At 33.5% G+C, this 6430-nt stretch overlaps 1 pseudogene; it reads left to right on the top strand.

Moving 5' to 3' along the window:
- The first annotated feature begins 1604 nt into the window (after window positions 1-1604).
- Window positions 1605-4421, top strand: LOC105111542 (lysosomal Pro-X carboxypeptidase-like; annotated as a pseudogene).
- The last annotated feature ends 2009 nt before the right edge of the window (window positions 4422-6430 follow it).

The following is a 6430-nucleotide window of genomic DNA, read 5'->3' as shown; positions in this document are numbered from 1 at the left end:
ATATATCAGTAGTAAGATGTGGATATCTATCTCTTATTATAACTGGAATCGTATCAAAATTCATTATATAAATCCAGTTATGGTCAAAATAGTAACTAAAAATCAAAACTGAAAGGTTTAATTTTTTTTTTTTAACTTTTCTATAATGTTTGGATGCTTAATAAGCTCCTCTTGAACATAATTGAAATTAATTAAGGCTTGTTTTTTTTTTTTTACTGTACTCTTGAGGTCCACCTTAAGTTATCTATCTCGAAGAAATCCATTAATTATTTCTTTGAACTTCTTTGCTATTAATCTTATAATTGGACCAATAAAACTTATCTCTTAATGTTGAAGCTAGGACATCACATTGCCTCTTGGATCGCAGAGTACAATGGTAAACTTACTTCTAAGATTGACAACAACATTGGCTAACTCAGTCTAAGTTCTGGTTTATGGATGAGCCAACAAATTGGAACTGTAATAACACAAATAACAGAATCAAAATTCATTGTAAATTCAACCTCCGTAAATCCTACTAGACTGGGTCGTTAAATAAACTCTGTTGTCGCGAAAGAGAAACTTAAAACCAGATACTTTATTCTGTAACCGAAACCGTATATTTCCTAATAAGACTGTATTTTCAACTTAAGCTTTCTGATGATTTATGCTGGTGTATTAAAGTTAATGAATGTAACACCAGTCATAAAATGAGAGAAGTTCCATGATGACTATGCTAAATGGTGCCCACATGTCTGAAGTCTGTGGATAGAAGATTCGTATCATGGCAAATTACTTTCCCCACTACTTGGATGTCGATAGTCCTAAGCTGGTTCCACAAGGCCGAAGTCATAGATACCCTTGCATTTTGGACTAGTGGATGGTAAGCCTGCCAGTACTAACCAGTGAAAACATTTACTGTCACAACTCTTGGAATTGGTCAAAATCTAAATTTTGTATGAGGAAACTGTATCGGATACAGGACACAAACTTCAGCATTAATACAACAACATTTCATTCGGAGTAGACAGACCACTTTCCTTAGTTTAAACAATGTTAACGACGGACTTCGATGCAAATTTGGTTCCCTTTCTCTTTTGTCCTTTCCTTCTGGCTTTACTTGCAGTCATTCAGTTCAACAGTAAACTGGCAAGATCAATCCATTTTAATGTCTTGTGCCTCAGGTCTACCGAAGAAGATGACATGATACTTTTACGTAACCTGTAAGAATTAGTCATTTGCTCTGTAACTTCTACCCACAATTAAAATCATGGAAAATTTTGTCCTATGATGAATCCAAAGTTAAGGATAGAAGTCTAACTTGTTTTTATAATATATTATTCTTGTTACGATGTGCTATGCATGTGATTGTCGAGTCCAAATGAACCTGTAATAGTACAGCCATTTTCCAATCACTGTTACTGCGAAATATTCATTTTGTGACAAATGTCAAGTAATGAATGAATTCTTTTCAGGTTGCATAGTTATTCTCCGGCAAACTACAAATTTGCCACATAAGAGGCAACTGGAAATCCCGAACATGGTTTAGCAGTACTGAGCTGAGGGAAAACCGAATGTTGAAGCTATATAACCGGATAGCAGTGACTAAATATTTGTAGCTCAAAATGGAAGGGCCATCATTTCAGCTGTTGCTGGGGTTTCTGATGCTCACAACGATATGTGCATCGGCAGCACATCTTAGGACCACAATGAGGTTTGGTAGGATGAGATGGTACGAGGAGAGCAGTATGGCCTCCGTTAATGCGATCTCACCAGAATTTGAAGTCTATAACTACACGCAGTCATTGGATCATTTCAACTTTAAACCAGAAAGTTATGCTACTTTTCAGCAGAGATACATATTGAATTACAAATACTGGGGTGGGGCAAATACCAGCTCACCCATCTTTGTTTATCTAGGTGCAGAGATCGATGTAACACAAAATCTTTATTTATCAATTGTTGATCTTGCTGCTCGTTTTAAAGGTTTGCTGTTGTATATAGAGGTAATTAGTAAGCTTCATGAACTAGGTTGCTCAAATAATTATTATTATAGAAATTTATTTATATATATATACACGCATTACAGATTATTATAGAAATTTATTTACATATATCTCTCATTACAGAATTGCAATAAGAAATGGTAATATTTCCTATTACAGCATCGCTATTATGGAGTCTCAATGCCTTTTGGATCGGAAGATGAAGCATTCCAAAATTCCAGTACCTTTGGATACTTGAGTTCTGAACAAGCAATGGCAGATTACGCGCAGGTGATAATAGATGTTAAGAAGAATCTGTCAGCAGAAAACTGTCCTGCTATTGCAGTTGGAGGATCATATGGTGGAAGTAAGTGAGACGCTTAGACTTCAGATATTTGTTATTGATAAATTCCTGTCCTGAAGGCTGATCTTTTACTAAATATATTATACAGTGCTTGCATCGTGGTTTCGTCTAAAATATCCTCATATCGTCATCGGTTCTTTGGCATCATCCGCTCCAATACTCTACTTCGATGATATCACACCACAAAATGGATATCATGTTACTGTTTCAAGAGATTTCAGAGTAAGAAATCAATCCAGTAATATTGAAAAATTTAGATCTATCAATATTTCTAATGATAATTATATAGCCAGTGGCTATAGGAAACCAGTGAGAGCTGTTACAACACGATACAGCAGTCCTGGGCTGAGATTGACCGAGTTGCTTCTGAAACAAACGGGCTTCTAAATCTGAGCAATATCTTCATCACTTGTAGGTAAAGAATAACATACATCTTGTGCCCCTCTAAACTCAGCCGCCCCAACGCTTCCTGGAATTTTATTCTGATACGGACCTTGTTTTGTTCCATTCCATGTTCAAGTCCTTTGAACTCTTCAAAAGATCTCAAGGTCTATACAAAGATCGCATACATGTGGGCGGCTCAGCTAGACAACCCTCCATTATATCCAGTCAATAAAATATGCAGTGCCATAGATGGAGCACCATCTGGAAGTGATATTCTTGGTAGAGTTGCTGCTGGGGTCAGTGCTAGTATTTTTGGAAATTATTCATGCCACAGTGCATCTAGTTCAGGATTAGGCAGAAAGAGTGCATCGGCATGGGAATGGCAGGTGCTTATAAATCCTTTATGTTTTCAATCCAGTGTTTCTTGCGCAATTTTGTTTTCATTCACTCCACAAAGTTCTTTTGCATCTTTCAGACATGTACTGAGATGGTATTCCCAATGGGATATGGTGAAAATGAGACAATGTTCCAATCAGACCCTTTCGATATAAACAACTACACCGAAGAATGTGTTGATGCATTGGATCACAGCTGAATTCGGTGGACACGTAAGCTTTTCCTTCCGAAATTAAAACATAAACCTATCTTTTATCTCAGCAACAAATTAATGTCACTGTTCCAAAAATCTTTTCAGGACATAAAAACTGTACTAGGAAATTTTGCAAGCAACATCATTTTCTCAAATGGACTCCGAGACCCATGGAGTGCTGGAGGGTAAGGAATCAAACTTTGATCCCTTTTTACTTAGCCACATTGCGAATTTACTCTTTTCTAATTATTTCGTCTGTTCCTTTTTATTTGTACTCAACTGCAGAGTTTTGGAGGCCATTTCAGATAGTGTCGTTGCATTGTATACAGAACAAGGTACCGTACTACCCGTAAATTGTTTGGGTTTGTAAACAAGTAAATATTATTTTTATGGTATTTATTTATCTCATGTAAAGATAGTATATTTAAGATACAATTAAATTTTTTAAATTTTTGAATGAAAAGAATAAAAAAATAAAAAAAAATAATATTTTTTTTATAGTAATAGGTTCAGATAAACTTATAATGACGTATATAATTATTAATAAAATAATATAACTGTTATATTTTTAATTAAATTGAATTGCTCTTATTCATTTATTCCAATAATTACAAATATTAAAATTATTATGAAAATCAATAGCAAAACTCAAAATTAATTATGAAAATAAAAAACTTAAAAAATAATTAATTTCATTGATAAATTAAATTTGAAATGTCAAGTGCTGATATTATAAGTATTTATTTAATAATTTTAAAAATCTCACTAGAAAAGCGCATTTACAATAATTTTTACTTGATTTATTATATAATAAAAATACATATTTATAAAAAAAAATTTAAAAATATTTCTTTTCAATATAGGATATAAATCTTTTCTTTTTCATTCACTTAAAAACTATTCTGATACATACTTCTTTTGTCATGCTGAAAGTGTCTGAATTTCATTGTTAGGTACAGTAATTTTGAATGGTATGTTTTTATTTTGGCGATTAGGATCCCATTGTCTGGATCTTTATCCTCCTACTTCGAGCGATCCTGACTGGCTGGTAGCATTACGAGACAAAGAGAACAAAATTATTGCATATTGGCTTGCCGAGTGCTATGCCAAGCTTAATTAGCAATAACCAGGCCTTGCAATAAAAGCAGCCACAAAATTTTTTTTATTTTACCTAAGCAAGAATGTATCATCACCTGAGTAAAATAAACATTTCAATGATTACCATGCTAAGCCTGCAAGTAATGGTGACAACAGAAGTGGATATTCTCATTTTTAGATTCTATTGAGGAAACAGTATGAGGCCAGATTGATGGAGTTTTATCAAGTATCTTACAACAACTTTTCTTTCAGAATAGGCCGAGTGCCTGACCAGTTTCGGCTTTCCTTTTTGATAAAACCAGAACAATGGCATTAAAAGGCCAAGCTGCTGCTGAGAGACAGAGCTCAGCCCGTCCTGTAACATGTACGGATATTAAATAGCAATATCGTACAAAACCAAAACATTACAAAAACAGAAGAAGAAAGTATGGAATATGATTTCTAACAATGATATGCGCACCACTCCAAAAGAAGGTATTTTGAGAATAGTTAACGAATTGAACATGAGACACCTCAGAAGAAACCCTACCAAGAAAAAGCTCGGCACAATACCTTCAAAGTGTTGCAGCAGAATAAGATGAGATGACTAGTAATATACACTCCCTTCCTAGTTCTTTATGTAATGCTGTAGAGGAGTTTAGTGCTTAGCAGGATTAGTTCGAGTACAAGGTGGGTGGTAAGCTAGTGTTATGTCTAATAATTCTCGGGGTTTTGTGTTTTGGAGGAGATCAGACTGCTTCCGTTGCACTTTGAGTTTGGGTACAAGACTTGAAAAAGTTGGGGGAGGATGGCACGACAGGGACACTTAAATACTCATAAATCCAGAGTTACTGATCGAAATCAATTTGTTTATTCTTATTTCAATGTAAAATTTCTCTCTTAATGAGTGTTATGTATCTATAATAGTCCAGCAATTGTTGTTGTTGTTTTTTTTTAATGTTCTGGAAGCTTTCCAAGAACTTTTTTGTGAGCCAATGCCAGTCAGTGAATGACTTGCTTTGAGGTTTATATAGCTGTCTTCACTAATACATGTTACACAAGAAGTACATTTTATGGCATAGTAAAACCCGGACATAGTACAACAAGATCATTTTATGGCATAGTAAAACCCACCGCTGAAGATCACTAGCTATTTATTAACCTGATAGAAACGGTGATCTAAGGGCTTATAGCTCCAGATAGAGTGGTCCTGTTTCAACCGTTTCTGGGCTTATGATTTTTACAACAATATATGCTTCTGCAGCAAATCCTAGGACCGCATATGGATTCGATGGGATGCGAGAGTACTATTCAGGCAGTAGAGCGGCCTTGTTAATATCTTGCTCAGATTTGCAGTGTATAATTGTTATAAAATAGTTTGCATATGAGGTGGATGTACAAAGAGAATTTTATTTCATATTGGAAAGGTAAAATGTTTTGTTGTTTACATAAAATCAATACATTTAAATATTAGAAAGAAGAGTGGGAGGGAAATTCATATCCACATAATAACAGACCATAAGAATGTTACTCATATTCCCCTTATCCATTTCATTTACGCCACTTGATACTTGGTTATTTGACATTATATAAAATAATCATTGTTATCTTAAAATTAATTATCAATTATGCATGGAACCTCCTACCAAGCTATTTAGTTAATTTATCTAAAAAGTTGTGTTTTAAATTCTATAGATACATTAGCCTGGTTTGAAAAGGTGTTATTTTCTTTGTAAATATCAATTTTATATTGGCATAAATTAATTAGAAAACAATCTTTTTTCTCTACTTATTTTTTCTTTATAAATTTTCTATTCATGTTTATCAAAATAAAAACAGAAATTCTTAAAAAACTTATAAAAATTTGTTGTTTATAACTTTGTTATATCCTGAAGGTATATTACTTTAACCCTACAACAAATATAGTGAGAGCATTTAAAACTTTAAAAATAATAATATTTTAAAAATAATAATATGTAAGCCTTATAGTTTGTTTGCTATGTCCATAACAATAATTACACGCGGTGATAGATTATTTCAAAAATAAACTTG

Source organism: Populus euphratica, unplaced genomic scaffold (assembly GCF_000495115.2).
Source record: "Populus euphratica unplaced genomic scaffold, PopEup_1.0 scaffold300.1, whole genome shotgun sequence".
NCBI lineage: Eukaryota > Viridiplantae > Streptophyta > Magnoliopsida > Malpighiales > Salicaceae > Populus > Populus euphratica.
The sequence above is the reverse complement of the archived record's forward strand: the minus strand, read 5'-3'. Positions and strand labels throughout refer to the sequence as shown.